Raw genomic sequence first — 26907 nt, 5'->3', positions numbered from 1 at the left:
TTACGGTGGCAGATGTGACACAGTGGACTTGCAACGGGAAGCCACACCCAGGCCCACGGCGTTGGAGAGGGGGTGGTGCCAGGGACAGTGGCTGGACACTCAGGGCCCAGATGTTATTATGGGGGTATGGCTGTGCTTGCCGGGTGGAGAAGGCCTCAGAAAGAGGAGATGGTGGAAACTGAGTGTGTAAGGCAATAGTGTGACCCCCAAAGATATTCACACCCTGCTCCTAAGCCTGTGTACATGGGACTGGGCATAGCAACAGGGAATTAAAGCTGTTAATAGGCTAGACCTTAGATAGGGAGATTATATTGGGGGAGATATTTGTGTCAGGCTTCTAATCTGACTGTAACATAAGACTCTAAGATTAACAAATTGTTTTTCTTTAAGCATTTTCCTTTTTAATATTTTAATTGTTATTTTTGACAGAAAGAGAGAGAGAGAGAGAGAGAGAATGAGCAGGGGAAGGGCAGAGAGGGAGGGAGACACAGAATCTAAAGCAGGCTCCAGACTCTGAGCTGTCAGCACAGAGCCAATGCGGGGTCGAACCCATGAATCACGAGATCATGCCCTGAGGCAAAGTTGGACACTCGACCGACTGAGACACCCAGGCACCCCAGGATTAACAAGTTGTCTTGTTTTCAAGCCATTAAGTGTGTGGTAATTTGTTACAGCAACCATAGGAACCTAATCCCCTCAGAAGCCTGGTTAGATCCAGCCAGGTCCACACAGGAAAGGACAGTGTGGACACATGGTTATAGGGCACAAGCAGGTGATAGAGAAATATGAGAAATATTGGGGCAGGTGGGGGACCTATGGAGGCTTTGGTGACATTTTCCACATGGGGCAGGGAGGAGCTGAAAGATTCAATAGTGACTCTCAGGATCCTTGCTTCAGCAGCCAGTGGAGGGCAAGACCTGTATCAGGAGGAGTTGTGTCCAGGCTGAGCCTGTGCGAAGACCGGAAGTGAACGATTGAATTATGCATGCAGATCAGAGGAGGACAGGGCCTGTGGGCACTGGTTCCGCTGGGTCCCAGCTTCGTTGAGAGGCCAGCAGGACGGGATCCTCACGGCTTTGGCCTGGGCTGGGAGGTCTTCAGACTCGGTTAGGATGGATTTGGGTGGGCGGTGGGACAGCACACAGAGCACACGGAGTGGAGCGGGGTCCCACCTGGAGCAGCCCCTTCCTGAGCCACAGCCTGGGATGGTGTTTCCTGGCCGCCCTGCTGGTGCCCTGCCAGTGCTGTCCTGTACGTTGCAGCTAAGGAGTCGGAGAGTCACCGGTCGGGTCACTATTAACCTTTTGCATCCTTCCGTCTTCTTTGTTTTCTGTGTTCAGTTGAGATCACTTGCTCCTCTGTGCTTTACAGTCCCAAGTAGAATAACATAATAATCCAAACTACATTTTCTCCTGAGTACCTTTTGTTTCGATTCCTCATGCAGCTTGAATATACTAGAGAAGAAGGAAAAACACAACTCAAAATCCACCACCACCAGGTTACTGGCAGGAGCAAATACCCCATTATTGGAAAGTCTCATCCTCCCTTCTCCCCTCAGACACCAGGGGACCATGTACAAGAACGCAAACCACTGACATATGTCCCAGGTGATCTAGGAGAGTCTGGGAGTGTGCACCTGCCAGCACACAGCTTCTGTCTCACGGCATCCATGGATGTTCATCCTCAGAGCCCTGTGACCAACCATGCCTTAGGAGCCCTCGGTGTCACAGTGCAGGTCATGCACTGACAGAAAGGGAAGGGGAACGGGGCAATGCTGGGTCTAGGAACACCCTCAGGTATCTCTAGTGACCAGCAAACTCATTGGGGTCAGATTTCCAACACGTGGACCTGCAGGTACCCACCTGAGTCTCTGAGTCCAAGTGTAAGACGTTCTGTCACATAATATGGAATTCAGTCTGGGGTTCTGGGGACCTCACTGGCTTGGGTCACACGGAAGTATCATCTGGAGAAAAGAGTCACATTGGAAGTGGACTGTCAGCTGCCTTCTTTCTGATGATGACGCTCAGCTGGTCTCATCTGAAACAAAGTTTAAAGATTTGGATTTTCCTGTCAACCACTTCATTTCAACACTGAAAGAATGTATGAATTGTCCTATTTCTCCAACACTGAAGATTATGAGGAACGTCCACTGTACTTCGTCAGCCGGAACTCTGATTCTGGATGAAAATGATCGTTACTCTTACACTTTCTTACAGTCTTGCTTTCCTTGAAATATCCCCACTGACGGGTTTCCTGAGTCCAGCCATCAGAACTCCAGGACAAACCTCACAGGCCACATGCTAGAAAGTGCTGGAAAGGCATCCATCTCCAGCACTGCGTCACCCCAAACACACTTGAAAAGTGTGTCCGGATTGGAAGCCTGCACTGCTCCTTTTCAAGCTTTTGCCTTGTTCAACACACAGGGGATAGTGGCACGATTTTATGGTCTGAGAAACTGAGGTAGTATTTTTGGCAAAACCATGAAGGAAAGGAAAAAACTCAAGGCTTCATTGTGGACGTGAAATACTGAAATGCCTATCAGACAGCTAAGCTCTTCTGGACACTTGTTCTAGGAGGTCCTTCCATGCCCTGCCCATAAAAGTGGGCTAATTTCTCTTTGTTTCCCACACCTGTTATTTCTCCAGTGTTTTAATTCATCCTAAACACTATCTCTTCAATTGTCTTAATATTTTCAAATTCCTGAAACTTCACAAGCCCCAATTGATTCCATCGTAACCCCACAGCCCGTTATGTACTTTCGTCTTGCCTCATCAACCATATTGTAATTACTCCTTTCCACATGCTATTGAAAAACTATTCTGACACTCATTACAGACAATAAGGCACACTTTATTGAGGCTGACTGCAACAGTGGGTTTGCAGTAAGAGAGACAGATTGGACTCAACTCCAAGTCAACAAGAAGAGTGGTGATTTATAAGCAAGAGCACAGTGGGGCAGTCAGTGGATGGAAAATTACCAAGAATTAGAGTAATTCCTGCTAAGCTGACCTAACAGGGTTCTTACTGAAGACAGGCTGGGAGTGATCGCATACTACCTAGCAGATGCTAGAGACAGAGAGAAAGGGCTCGATTGATATACTGACAAAATCTTGAAAGACTTATCAGGGATATACAAGAAAAGTTTATCAGAGACTACCACAAAAGCTAGGCCAGTGTATTTTCACATATAGATGAAATGAACAATTATCTAGATAAATGTAAATCACCAAACCTCACCTCAGAACAAAGGCATAATATGAATAGAGCAATAACTAAAAAATTAAAATGTCAATCACTAATTTCCCTCCATCAAAAAAACAGTACCAGGCCCTGATGTCTTTATGGGTGAGATTTAACAAGTCTTCAAGTTAAAGATAATCCTCAACAAACTCCTCCACAAAATAAAAAGTTTTAAGAGAAGAATACTTCCAAGGCACCTAGGTGGCCTAGTCGGTTAAGTGTCTGACTTCAGCTCAGGTCATGATCTTGCTGTTAGTGAGTTTAAGCCCCGTGTTGGGCTCTGTGCTGACAGCTCAGAACCTGGAGCCTGCTTTGGATTATGTGTCTCCCTGTCTCTCTGCCCTCCCCCGATTGTGCTCTCTCTCTCTCAAAACTTAATAAATAAGCTTAAAAAGAAAGGAAAAACCATCTCCAGATATCTGTGTTTCTTGTTCATGTTTATGTTCTTTCTCCTTTGAGTTTGTTCCTTTTCTTATTCCTATAGGTGGATAATTTAGCTCTACAATGACCATCTTTTTCTTCTTTTCTGTGTTAAGCATCTTAACATTTAAAATGTGCCCACAAGTCCACCTGGCTTGCATCCTGTGGGTTCTATGTAAAGTTTTTACTGTCACTCAGGCATATTTTGAAATTGCCATTATTGTGTCTTCTTCAACCATGATTCTTTCATCACACACACGGTTTCTATGCAGATGGTGGTGTTCAGCTTGTCCTTTTATTCAGTTTTCTGCTTTCATAGCACAGTGTTTACAGAGTCTTCCACGTCTGGGTATTGACTGAAATTTGCTGTGTGGCCTAGTATGTGGCAGATATTTATAAAGTTGACATTTGTGCTTGAAAATGAGTATGACCACATTTTACATATATGCCAAGCTTCTTGCATTGCTCAAATATTCTCTATCCTTCCTGATTAGCTTGCTCTCTAATCTATGAGAGACAGAAGTTCAAATCTTCTACCAAGAAAGTGGATCCCAAGTGGCTTTTTAAAGCCACGCATTCACCTAATACATATCTGCCCAAAAAGCCTGCAAAAATTCTATTGTGGAATGAAACCCATCAAGAGTTACAGAATTACTGTTTCTACAGCAGCATGTGCTTTTCCTCACAGTCTGTAGTCAGTGAACTTGTTCTCCTACAGACAAAGTGAAGAGTGTAGAGTCCCCAGGGACTTATATAGTGGAGTGGGGTGAGGCTCTGGCCAATTAAAATTCTTCATTTTCAGGGCAGACATGTGAATTAGTAGAACCACTCAAAGAGTCCTGTGGCACTATCCATTCTCATTAAAGATGCTCTTGCCCCAGAGCCAGCAACCAGCCTCCACTTTGGGGTATTAGTATATGCCCCAGGGAAAGTCTTCAACCTGTGCATAAGAAAACATGTTCCAGGGTATGGAAGTCTTGCTCTGCTAGCAAACAGTGATTTCAACTTACTGCCTTTCAGTAGGGGAATGATCTGTGCCTTATTCCTCAGGTGGGATCCTACGCAGCAGTTAAAATGAAGGAGATTAGGAGCACCTCATTGGCTCAGTCGGTTGAGCGTCCAACTTCAGCTCAGGTCATGATCTCGCAGCTTGTGAGTTTGAGCCCCACATTGGGCTCTCTACTAACAGCTCAGAGCCTGGAGACTGCTTCAGATTCTGTGTCTCCTTTTCTCTCTGCCCCTTCCCGACTCTCTCTCTCTCTCTCTCTCAAAAATAAACATTAATAAATAAATACATAAATAAATAAATAAAATGAAGGAGATTACATAGAACAACAATGCTATATGTAAAAAAGACTCAGGATTTTTTTAATCCTGGGACAAAAAATACTTAGTTTATGACTCATTTACGTAATTTTTTTAAAAAAGCTATATTACATGTTATTGGTGAATACAATCGTGTAAAAAGGATCAATCAAACAGCTATTAAAAGTCTCAGGCATAGGATAAAGCCCTCTCCCTACAGCAAGTCATTACCTCTGGGGAAAGAGGGCAGCAAGGGAGGAGGAGCTGGTGTCTGATTTTATGTAACATTTTGCCTCTTTTCTCAAAAAGGGAGATCTGAAACCAATATCTAAATGTTCACATCGGTTAAATCTTGGAGGTGACCAAACAGCTCACTGTACCATTTCTTCTACTTTACTAGCTGGCATTTCACTGTAGAGTTAAGCTTTTTCTTCACTATTTCTTTGTAGAAATCTATAAAACCTTGTTGACTGAAAAACCAATCTGTTTTGCTGCCTCGTAGATCTAAGGAAGGAGAAATCTAATGTTTTCATTAGTCTTAAATGTTTTGAACTGTGTCAATTTGGCCCCGCTGGTTTAAGATCAGAATAATGGGTGTTCATTCACCATGTTTAACTGATCAACAATTATTTACACCTACCCATTGATTTAAAAATAAAGAAGTGTTCTAGTCTGCTACAGATGTCTTCATAATGTTTAAGTGTCTAGATCTGACTCTCTATGTTTAATGAGCTCTAGATAGCCTAAGAGCAAAAACACCAGGGTTCCTTCTTTCCAGAAAACAGAACAGAAAGTACAAGCAATACTCCAAACCCAGTCAATAATCAATCAATGAATCCTCTCTCTCTCTCTTGCTCTCTCTCTCTCTCACTGCAGGATTGTGGGTGATTGTCTCCCATGCTTGCATGCTTGGTTGCAGGTCATGGATTTTGGCAGAAATTAGTGACTTTTGAGAATGTTGGAAGGCACTAGTGTATTTTTTGTCACCTCAAAGCACCTATGGACAGTCTTTGCTTTTCCATACAAGAGTAAGCTTAGGAAGGCTTTGCTTCAGTCTAGGTCAGGCTGCCTGCAGATATTGACACTTTCCTCTGCTGCTTTATTGCCAGTTATGTTAAATACAGTTTATTCGCTGCGTTCATTAACACAGTGTTCATTAACACTGTACCATAGTCAACATCTGTGTGAGCATATACAATGGCCCTCATGCAGAAAAAGGTTGAAAACAAAGACAGTAAGAAGAAGGTGATGATTATAGTGGAAGTTAAGAAGGAAATCATTGAGAAGTATGAATGAGGTACGCAAGTGGCCAAAATTGCAAGATTTTATAAGAAGTCTACATCAACCATTTGCACAATATTAAAGACAAAAGAATAAATAAGGGAACTAGATGCAGTAAAAGGATTGTGACCGAGAACTTTATCTTCGAGAAGGCAAAGACCTTGTACACCACCCTCATAAGTAAACTGCCAGTTACATCAACAGAAAATGAAGAAGTCATCAAGGCAAGCAGGGGATGGTTTGGTAAGTTTAAGAGGGGAAGTGGCATCCATAGTGTTGTGAGGCATGGAGAGGCTGCGAGTTCAGAATCTGAGGCAGCTGAAGTGTTTGCTACCAAGTTCCAGAAGCTCATGGTTTCCAAGTGTTACCTATCGAAGAGAGTTTTTAACTGTGATGAGACAGCACTTTTTTGGAAAAAGATGCCAAAGAGGACCTACATTACAGAAGAAGAGAATGCAATGCCTGGTCACAAACCCATGAAAGACCATCTCACCCTTTTGTTTTGTGCTAATGGAAGCAGGGATTTCAAAGTCAAGCCCCTGCTCCTGCATCATTCTGAGAATCCATGAGCCTTCAAGAAATGTCAAGGTTTTACTATATATATATTAAATATATATTTTAAATATATATTTAAATATAGTATATTAAATATACTATATATATATATAATCAGGTATTTTTATTCTATTCTTTTTCCATCTTTTCTCTTCCTTCTTCTTTATTTTCTTCTGTTTCTCTGGAATTAGCCTTATCTTTTTTTCATTCTCAGTTTGGTTTTATTTTCTCCTCTTCCCTTTCTCTCTTTTTATGGGATCAGGCTCCCCTCTCTTTTTTCCAGGGTTACTTCAACAAACAAATCAAAGCACACCCAGTTAAAAGTCCAAACACTCCACCAATAAAGGCAAGGAGAAGCTCTGCAGAGAACTGACCAATGGGAAAGAGCAGCTAAAACACAACAGAGTGCACACAGAATACACCAGAAGCACTTCCTGGAAGACCAGGCCCTGCACAGTGTATGACCCCTTTTTAATATGGTAGTACTCTCAGGTGTAGGACACATAACAAGCTTTTAAAACATGCAAAAGAAAAAATAAAACATGCAAAAGAAAGAAACTAAGCCAGAGTGACAAGATGGAAGAATTCTCCCCAAAAGAAAGGTCAGGAAGTAATCACAGCCAGAGAGTTGCTCAAAACAGATATAAACAATATACTGAACAAGAATTTAGAGTAACAGTCTAAAGACTGTCAGATGGGCCTGAAAAACACATAGAAGACACCAGAAAAACCCTTGCTGCAGAGATCAAAGACCTAAGAACTAGTCAGGATGAATTCTAAAATGTTATAGCTGAGATGCAAAATAAACTAGATACAGTGACAGCAGGGATTAAAGAAGCAGAGGAGAAATAGAAGATAGAATTGTGTAAAATAATGAAGCTGAAAAAAAAGAGGGAAAATAAATTACTAGATCATGAGAGGAGAATTACAGAGGTAAGTGATTCCATGAAATGGAACAATATCCATATGACAAGAGTCCCAAAGAAAAAGAGTAAGAAGAAGGAGCAGAAGGTTTCTTTGAACAAATTGTAGCTGAGAACCTCCCTAATCTGAGGAAGGAAACAGGCATCTAAGTACAAGAGGCACAGAGAACTCCCTTGAAAATCAGTAAAAACTGGTTAACACCATGACATGTCATAGTGAAACTGGCAAAATACAAAGATGAAGAGAGAATTCTGAAAGCAGCTAGGTACAAAAGGTCATTAACCTACAAGGGTAGACACATAAGGTTAGTAGCAGACCTGTCCACTGAAACTTGACAGGTCAGAAGGGAGTGGCAGGAAATATTCAGTGTGCTGACTAGGAAAAATATGCAGCCAAGAATTCTTTATCCAGCAAGGCTGTCATTCAGAATAGAAGAAGAGATAGAAGCTAGAAGAGAATAGAAGGAGAGATAAAGGCTTTCCCAGACAAACAAAAACTAAAGGAGTTCATGATCACCAAACCATCCCTGCAAGAGATCCTAAGGGAACTCTATGAGTGGAAAGCAGCAAAGACTACAAAGAGAACATTGCCACAAACATGAATTCTACAGATAACACAATGGCACTAAGTTCATATCTTTCAATAACCACTCTGAATGTAAATGGACTAAATGCCCCAAACAAAAGTCATAAAGTATCAGAATTGACTTATAAAAACAACAAGGGGTGCCTGGGTGGCTCAGCAGGTTAAGTGTATGACTTTGGCTTGGGTTGTGATCTCATGGTTCATGAGTTCGAGCCCTGTGTTGAGCTCTGTGCTGACAGCTCGGAGCCTGATTCATATTCTCTCTCTCTCTCTCTCTCTCTCTCTCTCTCTCTCTCTCTCTCTGCCTCTCCCCCCCCTCACACTTTCTCTCAAAAATAAACATTAAAAGAAAATTTTTTTAAAAAATGCAAAATCTATCTGTATGCTGCCTATAAGAGACTTATTTTAGACCTGAGGACACCTGCAGATTGAAACTGAGGGAATGGAGAACCACCTATCATGCTAATGTGCATCAAAAGAAAGCCAGAGTAGCCATACCTATATCAGACAAACTAGATTTTAAAACAAAGACTGTAAAAAGAGATAAAGAAGAGCATTATATCATAATTAAGATGAGCTAACAATTGTAAGTATTTAGTAGCCCAAATATATCAACCAATTAAACAAAAACCTAAGCAAATTTATTGATAATAATATTTTAATTGTAGGAGACTTTAATACTCTACTTACAGAAATGGACAGATTATCTAAGCAGAAAATCAACAAGGAAACAATGGCTCTGAAGACACATCGGACCAGATGGACTTAACAGGTATATTCAGAACATTTCATCCTAAAGCAGCAGAATACACATTCTTCTCAAGTGCACATGGAACATGTTCCAGAATAGATCACTTACTGGGTCACAAAATAGCCCTCAACAGGTACAAAAAGATTGTGATCATACCATGCAGACTTTCAGACCACAATGCTATGAAACTTGAAATTAACCACAAGAAAAAATTTGGAAAGCCCCTAAATACATCGAGGTTAAAGAACATCCTACTAAAGAATAAAAGGGTTAACCAGGAAATTAAAGAAGAAACTAAAAAATACATGGAAGCAAATGAAAATGAAAACATGACAGTCCAAACACTTACAGATGCAACAAAGGCAGTCCTAAGAGGAAAATACATTGCAATTGAAGAAGCAAGAAAGGTCCCAAATACACAACCCAACCTTACACCTAAAGGAGCTAGAAAAGGAGCAGTAAATAAAGCCCAAAGCCAGCAGGAGAAGGGAAATAATAAAGATTAGAGCAGAAATAAACAATATAGAATCCAAAACAACAAAACAAAGCATTAGAACAGATCAATGATACTAATAACTTGTTTTTTGAAAGAATAAATAAATTTGATAAATGCCTAGCCAGACTTCTCAAAAAGAAAAGACAGAGGACCCAAATAGACAAAATCATTAATGGAAGAGGAGAGATCACAACCAACACCAGAGGTATACAAACAATTATTAGAGAATACTATGAAAAATTACAAAATTGGACAATCTGGAAGAAATGGACAAATTTATAGACACTCACACACTGCCAAAACTAAAACAGGAAGAAACAGAAAATCTGAACAGGCCCATAACCAGCAAAGAAATTGAATTGGTAATCAAAAATCTCCCAACAAATAAGAGTCTGGGCCAGATGGCTTCCCACGGGAATTCTACCAGACATTTAAGGAGAATTAATACCTATTCTTCCCAAACTATTCCAAAAAATAGAAATGGAAAGAAATCTTCCAAACTCATTCTATGAAGCCAGCATTACCTTGATTCCAAAACCTGACAAGGACCCCACTAAAAAGGAGAATTACAGGCCCATATCCTGGATGAACCTGGATGCAAAAATTCTCAACAAGATAACAGCAAATTGAATTCAGCAGTACATTAAAAGAATTATTCACCATGATCAAGTGGATTCATTCCTAGGCTGCCAGGCTGGTTTAATATTCACAAATCAATCAATGTGATACACCACATTAATAGAAGAAAGGATAAGAGCCAAATGATCTTTTCAATAGATGCAGAAAAAGCATTTGACAAAATACAGCATCCTTTCTTGATAAAAATTCTCAAGAGGGGCACTTGGGTGGTTCAGTCAGTTGAGCATCCGACTTCAGCTCAGGTCATGATCTCACAGTTCATGAGTTTCAGCCCCATATCAGGCTCTACGCTGATAGCTCAGAGCCTGGGGTCTGCTTCGGATTCTGTGTCTCCTTCTCTCTCTCTGCACCTCCCACACTCATACTCTGTTTCTCTCTCGAAAATACATAAACATTAAAAAATTAAAAACTTTCAAGAAAGTCGGGATAGAAGGAACATACCTTAACATCATAAACGCCATATATGAAAGGCCCACAGCTAATATCATCCTCAACGGGGAAAAACTGAGAGCTTTCCCCCTGAGATCAGGAACACGACAGGGATGTCCATTCTCACCACGGTGGTTCAACATAGTCCTAGAAGTCCTAGCTTCCACAATCAGACAACAAAGAGAAATAAGAAATAAAAGGCATCCAAATTGGCAAGGGAGAAGTCAAACTTTCACTCTTCACAGACGATATGATGCTCTACATGGAAAACCCTAAAGACTCTACCAAAAAACTGCTAGAGCTGACTCATGAATTCAGCAAAGTTCCAGGATATAAAATCAATGTACAGAACTTGGTTGCATTTCTATACACCAATAACGAAGCAGCAGAAAGGGACATCAAGGAATCAATCCTATTTACAATTGCACCAAAAAGCATAAAATACCTAGGAATAAGCCTAACCAAAAAGGTAAAAGATCTGTATGCTGAAAACTATAGAAAGCTTCTGAAAACAATTGAAGAAGACACAAAAAGATTAAAAAAACATTCCATGCTCATGGGTTGGAAGAAGAAATATTGTTAAAATGTCAGTATCACCCAAAGCAATCTACACATTCAAAGCAATGCCTGTAAAAATAACACCAGCATTCTTAACAGAGCTAGAACAAACAATCTTACAATTTGTTTGGAAATGCAAAAGATCCTGAATAGCCAAAGTAATGTTGAAAAAGAGAAGCAATGCTGGAGACATCACAATTCCAGACTCCAAGCTGTATTACAAAGCTGTAATCATCAAAGACAGTATGGTCTTGGCACAAAAACAGACACATAGATCAATGCAATAGAATAGAGAACCCAGAAATGGACCCACAAACATATGGCCAATTAATCTTCCACAAAGCAGGAAAGGGGATCCAACGGAAAAAAAGACAGTCTCTTTAGCAAATGGTACTGAGAGAACTGGACAGCAACCTGCAGAAAAATGAACCTGGACCACTTTCTTACATCATACACAAAAATAAATTCAAAATGGATGAAAGACCTAAACAGGAGACAGGAAACCATCAAAATCCTGCAAGAGAAAACAGGCAGCAACCACTTTGACCTCCGCCACAGCAACTTCTTACTCGACACATCTCTGAAAGCAAGGGAAAGAAAAGCAAAAATGAACTATTGGGACCTCATCAAGATAAAAAACTTCTGCACTGCAAAGGTAAGAATCAACAAATGTAAAAGGCAACTGACATAATGGGAGAAGATATTTGCAAATGACACATAAGATAAAAGGTTAGTATCCAAAATCTATAAAGAACTCACCAAACTCAACACCTAAAAAACAAATAATCCAGTGAAGAAATGGGCAGAAGACATGAATAGACACTTTTCCAAAGAAGACCTCCAGATGGCCAACCAACACATGAAAAGATGCTCAACATCACTCATCATCACCATATTGAGATACCACCTGTCAGAAAGGCTAAAGTTAACAACTCAGGCAACAACAGATGCTGGTGAGGATGCGGAGAAGGGGGAACCCTTTTGTACTGTTGGTGGGAATGCAAACTGCTGCAGCCACTCTGGAAAACCGTATGGAGGTTCCTCAAAAAATGAAAAATAGAACTATCCTACAACCCAGCAGTTGCACTACTAGGAATTAATCCAAAGGATACAAAAATGCTGATCTGAAGGGGCACATGCTCCCCAGTGTTCATAGCAACCTCCATCAACAAAAGCCAAGTTATGGGAAGGGCCCAAATGTCCATCAACTGATGAACGGATAAAGAAAATGTCGCAAATATGTACACAATGGAATACTACTTGGTGATGAAAAAGAATGAAATCTTGCCATTTGCAACAAGGTGGATGGAACTAGAGGGTATTATGCTAAGCGAAATAAGTCAGTCAGAGAAAGGTATCATATGATTTCACTCCTGTGGAATTTGAGAAGCTCAACAGATGAACATACAGGAAGAAAAGAAAAATAAGATAAAAACAGAGAGGCAAACCATAAGAGACTCTTAAATACAGAGAACAAACTGAGGGTTTCTGGAAGGGGGGTTGGTGTGGGGATGGGTTAAATTGGTGATGGGCATTAAGAAGGGCACTTTTTGGGATGAGCAGAAATGTATATAAGAGATAAATCACTGAGTTCTACTCCTGAAGCCAAGACTACACTATTAACTAACTTAAATTAAAAAGAAAAAAAGCACAGGGACAGGACCCAGGGGCAAAAAAGAGAGTTGCACTTGGAGTGTGACGAGTGACTGATTACATACCTTCAGGTTGAGAGGGGGTTAGGGATAGTATAAGTCTCTAAGGAATTTTTCAAGCCAGGTTTCCAGGACCTTGAGGGGCTAGCTGCTGTTAGGAAAAGGTCATTTACTGCTGTCTAGTAAACCCTTAGTCATGAGACCCTTCGGATGTATATCAGGTGGCCATATGCTTGGAGGATGATTGCTAACATATATTTTGGGGAGGAAAGATAAAGCAAGTTTCCAAAGGAATTTCTATATGTTTAGAGTAGATTCACAGGATCCTGGGGGGTCGGGATAATGTCAAGCTGAGGTTTCCTTTTGCCCTGAGCAAAGTGTTGACGGCAAGGTAGCTGAGTTCCTCCAGGAAAGTCACTCTGTCTGTCCCAGGGACTTGTTAGAGGGCTGTGAGCTGTAAGGAAATCTAATTTTATCTACATTTCTTTTTGCCTTTATTCTCCACATCATTAAAGCCAACACCACGAGCACTGATTTCTCCCTCAAAGACCTATGTTGCTTTTCACTTTACTTTCACATTACTACTTTCACTGTTTTGGATTCAACAAGCTTTTCATCTTGAAAATATTCAGCAATGCAGTGAAGAGGCCTGTTGACTCTGTGCATGAGACATGGTACTGTTGGGAGTTTCACAAAGAGCATAGATCAGATTTGAGGAAATATTTTAGTCAGAATAAGCATTTCCTTGGATTCATATAGTACAGATCTTACTGTGCAGGCATTCTGCATAAATTTTCTAATAGACCTGAAAAGGACAAAAAAAGTAACCTCTGTTGCAACATCTTATTTTCCTGTAGGACAAAAAAGAATCTGAAAGACAGATGACTGTGCCTAAGCCACACACGGTTTTGGGAGATAACGAGTAGACCCCTGAATCCTGCCTGTCAGTCAGGCTCTACTTAGGGTCATTTCTGCAACTTCACGAAAGCTCAGTGAAAAGAAAGTAGCATATAAGTGCTACCTGTATATACTATGAAGATGACTGAAGAAATCTCTTCAAAATTTTTATAATGTTTATTTATTTTGGGGAGAGAGAGAGACAGAGAATGGGCATGGAAGGGTTGGAGAGAGAGGGAGACACAGAATCCAAAGCAGGCTCCAGGCTCCGAGCTGTCAGCACGGAGCCCAATGCAGCGCTCGAACTCACGAGCGCAAGATCATGACTTGAGCCGAAATTGGCTGCTTAACCAACTGAGCCACCCAGGCGCCCCAGAAGAAAGCTCTTTAAAATGCTCTTAGAATATCCCTGTTGTCATCATCATCAGAATCACAATCATCGACAAAGGTGAAACTATTAGTGTCAGCAAGATCATCATCAAAAGACAAAGTTTTCAGTAGTTGCCATGCCCAAATAATGTATAGTAGAATTTTCAAGTCATGTTTCTGTTTCACTTGGGGTTTTGCCCCATTGTAAGTATCTGCCCCCGCTTCCGTGTATTTTTTTTTTTTTTTTACTGTGTATTCCTGGTGGTGTATACTGGCAAATATGATTTGTAGAGGCACTTTTAGGAAAACAGGTTTGCGTGATGGACTGCAGAAAGGGCCCACAGTGACCCCCTGGCTAAATACAAACAGGCCTATTGGGTGACCCACCTCAAAACAATCATAAGCCCTAACTGACCAATGGGCTACTTACAGCCAGGCACAGTTACCAAGAAAGGGAAAATTCATATGTCCCATACCTCCTCACCTTCTTGCTTTAAATATGGCCCCCACCCAGTGCCTCCTTGCAAACAGCCTCTCCCCCACTATCCTGCCCACCAATCCCTTGCAGTATATTCAATAAACTTCTATCTCTTTTCTTTCACCTTGAATGAATTCTGTTACCACCCAGGTTATTGGCTTCCACCCAATCATCTCCCCACATTTGGAGGCCCCCATCCAATCAGACAGACACTCCATTTAATTTAAACATCACATGATTAAATTTATTTTTTGCAAAAAAAAAAAAAAAGGAACATGGACCATGTTCAAATGCCCAGCATTTTGAAGCATACCACATGGACAGACATACCACACATACTTATAAGCAAAGAAGTCCTTTTAGTAATTCTCAGTTTGGCAAAAATGAACACATTCATTAACAGATTAACAGGCACAAAAGTGCTTGTAGCCTGAAAACTGTTTGTGGTAACTAATATTTAGTGTGCTAACTTACTTAGGATTCATCTAGGTATTTACAGACTGGTCAGTATTTCACTTAACTTGGCATAGTACAAGTCTGTAAACTACCAAGAGATACAGATCATTTTCACATTGACATATGACAAGATACCATTGCTATTGAAATAATGTTTTGTCAGAATTCATTCACTTTCCTTCACCTAAGGACATTTTTACAAATATTCACTTATTTTTCTCTATAGCCTTTACAATAGAGACTCTCAGGAATTGTAGGGACTCATCTAGTACCACCAGGCAAAGGAGGGCACATATTACACATAGGACACATACACTCTGCTAATGTAATTAAACAAGCCAACAGCAGACTGAGGTGGCTCTAACACCTTGGTGGCCTACACAGCCAAACCAAAACCTGAGCTAGTGTCAGAGCACCCCCACCCCAGAAGAGAAAAGTGGGAAGCCAAGCACAGACGGCCAACTTGGTTTGCCCAAAGAAGACCAAAGCTCCAGCCATAGCCAATCAAACTATGTTGTTGCTTTGCTTCCAGCTCTTCTTTAGAAAAACCTTTGGCCTGGCTCCTGTTCTTGGAGTACCTCTGGCCATCTGTGCTCTGGCTCTGCCCAATTCCAATCTCTATATGCTCAGGTAAACTCTTCAAAATATGAATGTGCCTCAGTTGACCTTTTCTCGGTCCTTACGCACTCATCAGAGAGACAGATGCAACAAGAGTGCTTAGAGCATCTGTTCAACGAAGACAACTTCCTAGTGGAAAGTCCTGGCTCTCACTCTTTCCTCACCTTGACCTCCTGACCAGGAGCAGGTGCCAGGGGACTGGGCAAGTTGAGGTCACCTGCTCAAGAAGAGGCCTGAAGCACTCCTATCAATCTTTGTGGAGGGGACTCAGAAGATGTCCTGTGCCCTCACGTGTCAGCCAGTGGAGGCTCTGGATGAAACTGCAGGAAGAGACTGAGGACAGACCAAGCAGCCAGCCATCTGAGTGTCTCCATAACCTGTCCCAGGGACATAATACCCAGCCCACTTCATGGAGCTGCACAGCCTCAGGTGGGGTCCTTGAGTCCCTTGAATGACCATGATGGGGGCAGCACAATGAAGCCCCAGAGACTGTCACAGCAGAGGAGTCCTAGTGGGAAGTGGAAGGTCTCAGAGGTGTAGACAGAGGGCTAGAGGAGGTGAAGGTGTTGAAGGGGGACACATCTAAGGATCCAAGGGATGGGAACCTGGGTGGCTCAGTCCCTTAAGCGTCCAACTCTTGGTTTTGCCTCAGGTCATGATCTCACAGTGAGTTTGAGCCCAACTGGCTCTGCATTGACAGCGCAGAGCCTGCTTGAGATTCTGTCTCCCACTCTCTCTGCCCCTACCCCCTTGCTCTCTCACTCTCTCTCTCTCTCAAAATAAAACAGAAAAATAATTTAAATTTTTTAAATAAAGAAAAGAATTTAAAAAAAAAAAGGGATCCAAGGGAACTGAAGGGAAAGTCAAAGGGCAAAACAGGAGGAAGGAGGAACAGAAAGGTGGCAGAGGAGGGGGTTTCAAAGGAGCCTGCTTGCAATTCCCAAGGTGCCCCATGTAGCCATTAAAATTCCCAGGGGTATCTCAGAAAACCTGGCCATTTCTGAAGCTACTGACTGACGCGAGGGCAGTACAGCGAAGCATGTGGTCAGCAGGGCAGGATGAAGGAAGATGACAGTGGTCCCTGGGATGAACACACTGTCAGGAAATCTTGAAAGGGGCCAGAAGATTGCACCATTGCATTAATTTCCTCCCATACACATTCCCTAGGCTAGAGGAGAGGGAGCTCCATTGGAACATTGGAGAACTGCCAGGTTCCTGAAAACATAAACAGAGCTACTCCTTTACAGAAGATCTGGAGCACCAAGTATCAGATTTAGGCCTCTCGGTAACTCTGCTGGTATGCAGATTGCAAGGTAGCGTCTGAAACGTGCCTTCTGTTGTGAGAAATGGTACTCTTATACCGCACAACGGTACTGGCTGCTGAGACACATGTTACAATCTCATTGGCCAGGAGCCCCTCTTTCGTTAAGGGTGTGACGTCAGAGAATGACTCATTCCAGTAATTATAAAAGGCTGGATCTCTATGCGAGACAAAATTTTGGGAACGAAACAGAGAAGAGCACACTCCTTCTGTCCTATAGCAATTCAGTCACGTTTAGTATCAACTTCGCGTCATGGAATTAATTGCGAACGTTGTAGCCACCTTTGTCCTGAACAACATAAGAATGTATATCCTGGAGTTGCCCGTGCCATTTCTGGAGAACCAGTGCAACGACACAGGTTGGTCAAACATGCTGTGCCATTTTCTGTTGAAGACTATCCTTACTTATGCCCTGCGCAATCTTGCTTCCCGTGTCTGCAAGCTGAATGTTGGAAGGTTCTTGCTAAATATGCCATATTACTTTCGACGCAAGATGTCTTCTAAACCCACAGCTGTGGTTGTGGTTTAGCTACTGTTACAGCTACGCAATCTGAGCTCTCTGGGGGAAATACTTGTTATCTAGAGAAGAAGATATTAACTTCCTAGCTTATCTACATCCAGTGAAGCTTGTATGTGTGCTCAGCTCTCCCCGTGAGTTGTCATCTGGCCCCTTATACCGGACTCACAAAGAACACTGGCTCACAACACAACTGTGAACTGAAACAAGGAAATGGAATCACAATGTTAAGGAGATCCAACATGGAGCCGGGAGATCACCGCTGAAGTTGGGCCTATGCCCGCCCACATCTGGATGTCACATGACCAGCCTGTGCCAATCAAAAAGGGCTACATCTGGCCGCCATTCTCAGAAGAGAGCTTGCTTTGCGGAATTCCACCCAGCTAGTACCAGGATAGTAGTTGCTACAAATCTTAATCTACAAATATTAAATTTAATTTACAAAAATAAATTTAATCTACAAATATTAAAACTCATTGTTTATGCTGTGTCATTCAGATCTCTTTCAGAAGAACTTCTACAGGCTGGGGGGGGGGGGGTTACCTTTATCAACTCTTTCTCCACCTGCCTCAGAGAAAATTTCCAGTTCCTCTAAAATCTGTGTCCAAATACTTGAAGTGAAAATTTGTTTTGCTTTTTGCACCCTCAGTTTCTTTTGTTCGACACGACTGACCAAATAAACTTATTATCAACAAGAGGAGTATCTGGAAACTTACTACCTGGTTCTAAGCTGACCTCTTTCTCCTGTGTGGCGCAGGGTCTGTGGCCACAACCCAAGGAGGAGGTAGGGAAAAATCTCAGTGATTGTGATGACAAAGACAGCTCTGTGGGATGGGGTGGGATGGAAAGGGAGAGGGGATCTGCAGCTTGGGTGAGATTTGCTGAGGGAAGGATGGGGGTGGAGGACGGTTCCCAAGGCTGAAACTCTGGGGCTAAGGATCCCAAGGGGGCTTTGGGATGTCTCATCTCCCCAGGAGAAGTTCAAGGTGAGAGAAGTACAAACCAGGAGTTGGCTGAAGGCGCCTTAGCCAGTTGCAGGGCATGTACCCAAAACTGGCCAGAGGAGAGCCAGCTGCATTGAAGTCTGAGCTGGAGGAAAGAGCGGGGCCCCCAAAACTCATGTTGCAGGGGACTCAAGTTGAAGTGGGGAGGTGGTGGTGAAACTCAGAAGGCTCCCAGACGTCCCCCCTCGGGTCAGTTGAGACCTCATGGAGGGGGAAAGGGTGTGAGGGGAACAACCCTCCCTGGGGAACCCGGGAAGTCCTGGGGCTGACCTGGGGATGTGGAGCCTGCACTCCTCTGGTGCTTCAGGCTTCTCGTTGCAAGCAGAGCTTGGAAATAGCAGCCTCCAACTCAGCCCTCATGATCCCAGGTCCCTCACCAACAACCAGACAGGGGACTGGGCTGTCCCGAGGAGCCGCTCTGCTCCCTTGGAGACCCCCACCCAGTGGTCTTCAAATATGCTCTGCAACCTGTCTGGCAGCTGTGAAAGCTGCTCCTCCCCACTCCTGATGGTCAAAGCCTTTGTGCAGTGATTTCATGCACACTTTGGGAATCCCAAGACTGGTTTCACTTCCAAGCTGCCCTTGGTGACAAACACAGAAATTCTGTGGGCTCTTTGGTTGAGAGTTTCAAAAGCAAATGCTAGTAGAAAGGCCCTTGTATGAATGAAGGAATAAAACTGGCTGCTCAATGCTCTGAACCCTAGAGTGTTGCCCCCTCCCCTTTCAATTGGACCCCCAGTCATCCAGGGCACTGCAGATTCTTCCCCCTTTTCTCCATTGCATCCAGGCTCTGACCACTGTCAAGTCACCTAGCCTCAGTCCCCTTCCTGACCCTCTCCTGTCCTCCCTGTGACCTGCAAAGTAGTCACCCCATGCCTTTCAGTTACACAAAATTCTCCTGGAGGACCTTGAAAATGAGTTGATGAGGTGAAGGTTCCTCAGGGAAGGAAGCAGACATTTTGCTTTTCTAGAACAATCCTGAGCAATGCTGAAACTGGTTTGAATGCCAGATAAAGGCATCTCATCCTGGTCTGATCTGGACCTTGGGAAACCCTGGCCCTCCCTATCCAAAGCAGGATCCCTCGACCCTGTGCCCTCCCCACCCCCATCCCCAGAGCCAGGCAACCAGACCAGAAACCCCCTTCCTCCCTGCAATCACCTCTGGTCTCTGTGTGATCCCTGCACCCTGCAATCCCTCCTGCCTTTCTGGACTCCGCTCCCCCACTGGACTCTAACCTCCCCCACACCTCCACCTCCTGCCCGTTCCTCCTTCATCTGGGCCCCCTCTGACAAGCCTTGAGCTCCTGAGCCCCTGAGTCTCTGTCTGCAGTTCTCTTGGCTTATACAGCTTAATGACTCCCCACTTGACCAGGAGCTCCCCCAACTTGAGTGTTTTGTCTTCAATGTCATCTCCATTGAACATCCAACCTGTTTATAAATTTTTTAACAGTCCTGGAAACTACAATCCCCAAATGGACTTCACTCTACCCAAATGGAGGCATCTGTACTTATGTGTACCCTCCTGAGACTCTTGGGAAGAATGTGTTTTCTTCTCTTTTGTAGCTTTGGGAGGCTTTCCTCAGTCTGGGTCCTGTTTCCCCATCTCACCCACCTTCTCTCCCCTGCTTTATCCTCACATTTACTGTTTTCCTCCCTAGGCGAATCTCCCTTCTCTCTCTCTCTTTCTCTCTCTCTGTCACTCTCAACACTTGAGAGTACATAGAGCGACCACCCGGACAGTTCAGAATAATCTTTCCATCTCACGATCTCAAACTCCATCACACGGGCAGTGTCTTTGCCAGGGAATATGACATTCACAGGATCCAGGGATAAAATTCATGATGTTTTGGGGGCCAATTATTTGCTCTAACACAGTATTAAAAGAATTCCAGAAATTCTCTCTTCATATTAAAAAAAAAAAAAAAGAAAGAAAGAAAGCTTTAAAAAGGTCACCTTGTTGCAGCCCCGGGTACGTGATTATGGTACAATGCCGTCACCCCACTTGTACCTCCTCATGCTCCCAGCCCTGTGCAAGGATCCCATTGCTTCCCATGATCAGAAACACCTTTGCTCCTTCTGATTCGTTCTTTGGCTGTTTGCAGGTTACTCAGAAGAGGAGAATCTTTTCCTTTTACACCCTCTTATTAAAAGCAGACCGGGGGCGCCTGGGTGGCTCAGTCAGTTAAACGTCCGACTTCAGCTCAGGTCACGATCTCGCGGTCCGTGAGTTCGAGCCCCGCATCGGGCTCTGGGCTGATGGCTCAGAGCCTGGAGACTGCTTCCAATTCTGTGTCTCCCTCTCTCTCTGCCCCTCCCCCGTTCATGCTCTGTCTCTCTCTGTCTCAAAAATAAATAAATGTTAAAAAAAATTAAAAAAAAAAAGCAGACCGAACATCCAACAAAACTTGTGTCTTTTGTAACAAAAAAAAATACTGAATTCCACCTGGACATCAAATACTTGACACCAAAGGCTCTTGTAAAAAGCTCTTATACATGAACCCAGGTAATCTCAGCCTGAGAGAACCAGGACAAATAAAACTCCCTGACCCTGAACCTTTTGCCACACTCTCTATGTGCATTCGGGCTCTGTCCTACACTTTCATCCGTCCTATGCTGCAATGCATGCCTTTTTACACCGGCACAAACTGTGCTCATAAAGTTCATACTTTGCTCCCAAAGTTGTTTTTCTGCTCCCTGATTTTTCCTACCAGAGGCTCATTCATGTGGAAGGATTATTATCTTTCCTACAGAAACTTCTATTTCACAGGGATAATTTGAGTGTTGGATAACCAAGGACTGTCAAAACCAGAATAGGATATCAGACGTTGTGAAGAGAGTTCTCCCAAACCTTTGTATACATATACATCCCTTTGCTACAACACGGCAAATGGGACATGTTCATTAAGAGAAGCAATATATTCATAACGGTGTGATTATGCTTTGTTTCAGCCCATTTGGAAATCATTTAGGTATTTAATGAATATCTATAATTAGCTTAACTTAGCAGAAGGGTAATATTTTAAGTTACCTGAAGATCTTGGAAACTGTCTTCAGGCAAACATAGTACAAGACATAATGAGTGAGGAAATAAAGTCTTCTCAGAGTAATTGCTTTTTCTTTAATTCATAGGCATTCAGCCTCCACCCTTCTGCCAGGCTACTGACGGTCAAGCCACTGCCTCCATGGGGTCCTGGTGCCGTCCAATCCCTCCACACTCTCCAGACTCTGAACCCCCACCAGCTGGCATGTCCTGTGGTCTGTCCCATATCCCTAGTATCCCATCCTAGCCCACATGCTGCTGTGTCCTGGGAGCTCTTTGTGTGCATCTAACTCCCTTGAGAGATACAAACAGCTCTCCATCCAGCTTCTGGAGGTTTGTGTCCATCCTTATGACTGTCTACTCCAAAATGAGCTCCCTGAATCAAGTGTTTTGTGCCCAGTGTCAGAGTGCTTCTCTGAGTCTTTAAGAATCTTTACATTTCCACCAACCCCCCTCCCCACCTCTCACACTGACCCCTAAGGCTGCAAGAATGGCTCTCCCACCTCATCCTTCAGGTTCTGGCTGCTCTCCCCACAGCAGGTGGGTCAGCCTCCACCTAGACTCCTCACGCCCCTGGACACTCCTGCCCTGACAAGTCTATGCCATCTTAATCATGAATCATGTTTCACACACAGATTCCCTACCCTGCTTTACATGATTTTATCCCCAAATGCTCAAGGGTCAAGAGGAAGACAACGGAAGGGGTTAAGACTTAACGCCCTAGTGAGTAGGAAGTTGAGAGTTCAGAAGGAAAGCAGAAGTTTGCCAGTTAGTGATAAAGGGGTGTTGATGGCGGACAATCAAAGGATTCAGGAGAGCTGAAGGGAAAATCTTAGGTATAAAAAAAGGATGAATAAGGATTAGTTGCATGATGAGAAGGCAGTAATCTTACTTAGATGAGCCAGGTTGAGGTTCCCTTGTTGCTGGAAATACCCATCTAAATCCCTCAGTTTCCTTAGCAGATGTTTACCATTTCTAGAGATAGTGAACTGAATTAGTGACATACCAGTGACGCACAGTTGATGACAGAAGAAAAGAGATGACAACTACAGAATAAGAGATACCCATGGATTAATAGATAGTTAAACCAGAGAGAAGAAAAACTTGGAAGGAGTCGAGAAAAAGTCTGGCTTATTCAACGTCCTCACACAGTCTCCAGACCTGAAGCCTTGGAAACCCTGTCCTCTCATCAGCTCAGACAGTCCCCGAGTGGGGTGGGAGGGGTGAGTGAACCCTTCAGAGGGTTGAGTTTGGGGAGATTGAAGGAGTGGGGACTAGAGCAACTGCTTCTTTGAAAATCCATCCTGATCAGGAACAGAACCATATATCGGAAGACTTCATATTGGTAAAATGTCCATACCCCCCAAAGTGATCTACAGAGTCAATGCTATCCACATTAAAATCTCAATGGAATTTTTGGCAGGAAGTAGAAAAAAATCATCCTTCAATTCATATGGTATCTCAACGGACCCCAAGGAGCCAGAACAATCTAGAAAAAGAGAAGCAGGAGGCTTCACATCCCAATTTCAAAACATATTTCTGAACTACAGGAAACAAAACCTCCATAGAAACACACATGTAGACCAAAGGAACAGAACAGAGAGCCCCCAAATAAACCCTCCCACAGATGGCCAAACGATCTTTGACAGGGGCCAATCCCACCCAATGGAGAAAGGACAGTCTTTTCAAAGAAACTTCTTCTGAAGACTGGATATCCACACACAAAAGAAGAAAACAGGACCCTTCCTTTCTACCATACACAAATATTCACTGGAAATAGATAACTGATCTCAACAGAAGACCTAACACTATGACGTTGAGACAGAAAAACAGGAGAAACGTTCGATGACATTAGATTTGGCAATGAGGTCTTGGACATGACACCAAAAGCACAGGCAACAAAAGCCAAATAGACAAGTGGGGCCATTTTAAGCTTACTAACTATTGGCCCCAGAAGAAACACTCAACTGAGTGAAAAGGGAACCTACACAATCGGGAAAGTATTTGCGAATTGTGTATCAGTTGGGGAATTAACTGATACATCTAAAGTATGTAAAGAAATTCTGAAATCCAACAACAACAAGAAAACAAACTACCCAATTAACAAATGGGCAAAAATCTTGAATACACATGTCTCCAAAGATATACAATGGCCACCAAGCTGATGAGAAAATGCTCAACACCACTAATATTACAGAAAGCAAATGAAACAGCAAGGAGATATCATGTCACAGCCATTAGGATGGTCACAATCAACAACAATAACCAAAGCATCCAAAAACCGAAAAGCATAAAACAACTTATGCTGGCAAGGATATGGAGATATTGGAACACTGGCACATGGTTGGACAAAATGTAAAATGGCACATTTGCTGTAGCACACAGTGAAGAGTTCCCCCCAAATCAAGAAATAGACTTACCATGTGATCGCACAAACTCAGTTCAGATTTTATATCCATAAGAATTGGAGGCAGTTTATGAGCATCCCCGTACATTGCTGTGTAATTCTCAAGAGTCAAGAGGTAGAAGCAGCCAACGTGTCCACAGACAGAGGAGTGAATGAAGAACATGGGGCATCTGTGTACAGTGGGGTGTTATCCAGGTTTAGACAAGGAGATGATTCTGACTTGCTGCTAAGTGAACTAAGCACATCACAGAAACTCAAATACCCTAAGATTCCACTTACGTGAGGTATGTAAAGTAGTCAAATTTATAGAAACGAAAGAGGAACTCTGAGCAAGTCAGGGCGGAAAGGAGAGAACACAGAACTGTGGGTGTAGATTTTCAGTCATGAAATGAACTCATGCTGGAGATGTGTTGTGCAACACTGAGAATCTATATACCGCCATTGACCTATCCACTGGTTAATGGTTAATGGTAGTAAATTTAATATTATGTTTTTTTCTATAATAGTTAACAATGTCTTTAAAGGACAAATTGGGGTGAAGAACCCAGGGGCCCTTGAGACCTTCCTGACTTCAAAGAAAAAGCTCGGGGTGTGACAAGTACACAGGGTTGGTGGTGAGCTTTGTTTCCTGTTCCCCGTCAGCCTGTTTCCGCCCCAGATGGTTGCTCGTGGGGTCTCTGAGCCCCTCAAGAGTCCACAGAGGGGAGGATGCTCAAAGCTCCAATGATTATCCAGAGTTGAGGGGCGAAGGTGGGAGGGGAAGGGCCGGGCAAGGAAGGAAAGAGCGGTAGAGGACATAGCAGTATGGAAGGGGGGACAGTTCAAAAGATTCAAGAGAGCTGAGGAGTCTAAGATGTGCTTCCAAAATAAAAAAGGAAAGAGAGAAGAACAAAATGGTGACAGCCCTGCTCAGTACAGGGAACATGAGACTCTTCATCTCAGGGTCATGAGTTCAAGCCCCATGTAGAGCCACTTAAAAAATTAACATAAAAAAATTTAATTACCAAATAAAAAAGGAAAAATGAGGGCTGGGGATGAGGAGGCAGACACCAGAGTTGAGCAGGTTGGGAACCTTCTAACTCAGGTTCTCTCTGTGTCTGTTGAAGTTCCCCCTTATAGTTAAGAAACCCTTTGCCTTTTCTGAAGATATTCAGCTGAATTAGCACCCTCAAGGTGAAGCATGTGGCCTGCAGCAGCACAAAAGAGAGGAGTCTCCCACGGTATTAAGAGATGGTTAAGGCTAAGAGAACATTTTCTTTTAAATATGAAGTTTATTGTCAAATTGGTTTCCATATAACACCCAGTGCTCCTCCCAACAGGTGCCCTCCTCAATGCTCATCACCCACCCTCCCCCCTCCCTCTAACCCCCCACATCAACCCTCAGTTTATTCTCAGTTTTTATTTTTTTTTATTTTTTAAATTTTTGTATATGAAATTTATTGTCAAATTGGTTTCCATACAACACCCAGTGCTCATCCCAACAGGTGCCCTCCTCAATGCCCATCACCCAGCCTCCCCTCCCTCCCACCCCCCCCCCCATCAACCCTCAGTTTGTTCTCAGTTTTTAAGAGTCTCTTATGCTTTGGCTCTCTCCCTCTCTAACCTCTTTTTTTTTTCTTCCCCTCCCCTAAGAGAACATTTTTCAAAGCGAACAGAAAATGCCTCTTGATGACTTTCCTTCCACTCACAACCCCAGGATAGGGCATCGAGGGCCCCCCACCCCTCAGAGCAGGTGAGAACTTCAAATCACAGGAAATGGTTCCAGAGCAACTGATCTTGGAAAATCACCCATCCTTACCCCAGAGAGCCAGATGGTGCTCTTGGGACTGCCATCATTCTGGATTCAAGCTACCTTAGGGAATCACATTAAGACACTGGATTTCTTCTCCGTTTTTGACCCTCACGCAGCCCTGGGCTGTGGGACCCACACTGGGCTCAGTAGCCCTGAGCTTGTTAAACTGACCTTCCCTTTATCTAGGAGTCTTTGCAGCTTGGGTCCACAAAGCCCCAGCATCCCTGCCTGCTGGTGGGCTGAGACACCTGCCAGGTACACATGGGCAGAGATGCAGGGATGTGATGAATCTGAAGTCCCAGAGGAAGGACCCTGGCTCAGGAGAGACCATGGAGGGGACAGGGTGTGAGGGGAACAACCACCTAGTGGGAACATCTCTCCTGAGGCTCCCCTGGGGATGGGCAGCCTGCATTGTTCTGGCTCTTTTGCCTCATCATCAAAAGGAAGCATTTAAACATCAGCCTCTCATGGGGCGCCTGGGTGGCTCAGTCAGTTAAGCGTCTGACTTCGGCTCAGGTCATGATCTTGGGGTTTGTGAGTTCGAGCCCCACGTCAGACTCTGTGCTGTCAGCTCGGAGCCTGGAGCCTGCTTCAGATTCTGTGTCTCCTTCTCTCTCTGCCCCTCCCCACTTGTGCTCTGTCTCTCTCTGTCTCTCAAAAATAAATAAATGTAAAAAAAAAAAAAAGATGGAAGGGCCAGATCCTGATGGTGTTTTCAGTCTCTTGGAGCAACTGCTCCAATATTGTCTGCTCTTTGACGTGTGGCTATAACAGGAGGGTGCTACATCATCTTGAGTGTGAAAAGTCTTTACAGCTTCTCTAATTTGAGCACGATTGACTTCTTACACAGTTTCTCAATCTGAGTGGTTTCACCTCAAACCAACTTGTGGTGGAAAAAGTATGTCCTAAAAGGGCAATGGGTTAATGTTTGAAATTAATTAGTTAATGGTAAAGCAGCTAAGAATATAAAGTAGAGACAGGGCCATCTCTCCAATAAGTGGTGTTAGGAAAACTGGACGGCCACATCCAGAAGAATGAAACTAGACCACTAGCTACACCATAGACAAACATTCACTCAAATCAGATTACAATCTTGAATGTAAGACCTCAAACCACAAAACCAGTAGAAAAAAAACAGGCAGGGGCACCTGGGTGGCTCAGTCGGTTGAGTGT

At 43.3% G+C, this 26907-nt stretch overlaps 1 long non-coding RNA gene across 1 annotated transcript; it reads right to left on the bottom strand.

The window, feature by feature from the left end:
* Positions 1 to 634: 634 nt before the first annotated feature.
* Positions 635 to 24559, bottom strand: LOC106987708 (uncharacterized). Its single transcript, XR_001432243.3, has 3 exons — positions 23956 to 24559; positions 1863 to 2037; positions 635 to 1454 (listed from the first exon to the last, which is right to left on the bottom strand). It is a non-coding gene; the product is annotated as an uncharacterized LOC106987708 (long non-coding RNA).
* Between the last annotated feature and the right edge of the window lie 2348 nt (positions 24560 to 26907).

The sequence above is a fragment of the Acinonyx jubatus genome, chromosome E2 (assembly GCF_027475565.1).
Source record: "Acinonyx jubatus isolate Ajub_Pintada_27869175 chromosome E2, VMU_Ajub_asm_v1.0, whole genome shotgun sequence".
NCBI classification, from domain to species: Eukaryota; Metazoa; Chordata; class Mammalia; order Carnivora; family Felidae; genus Acinonyx; species Acinonyx jubatus.
Note: the sequence above shows the minus strand (reverse complement) of the source record. Positions and strands in the feature narration are given on the sequence as shown.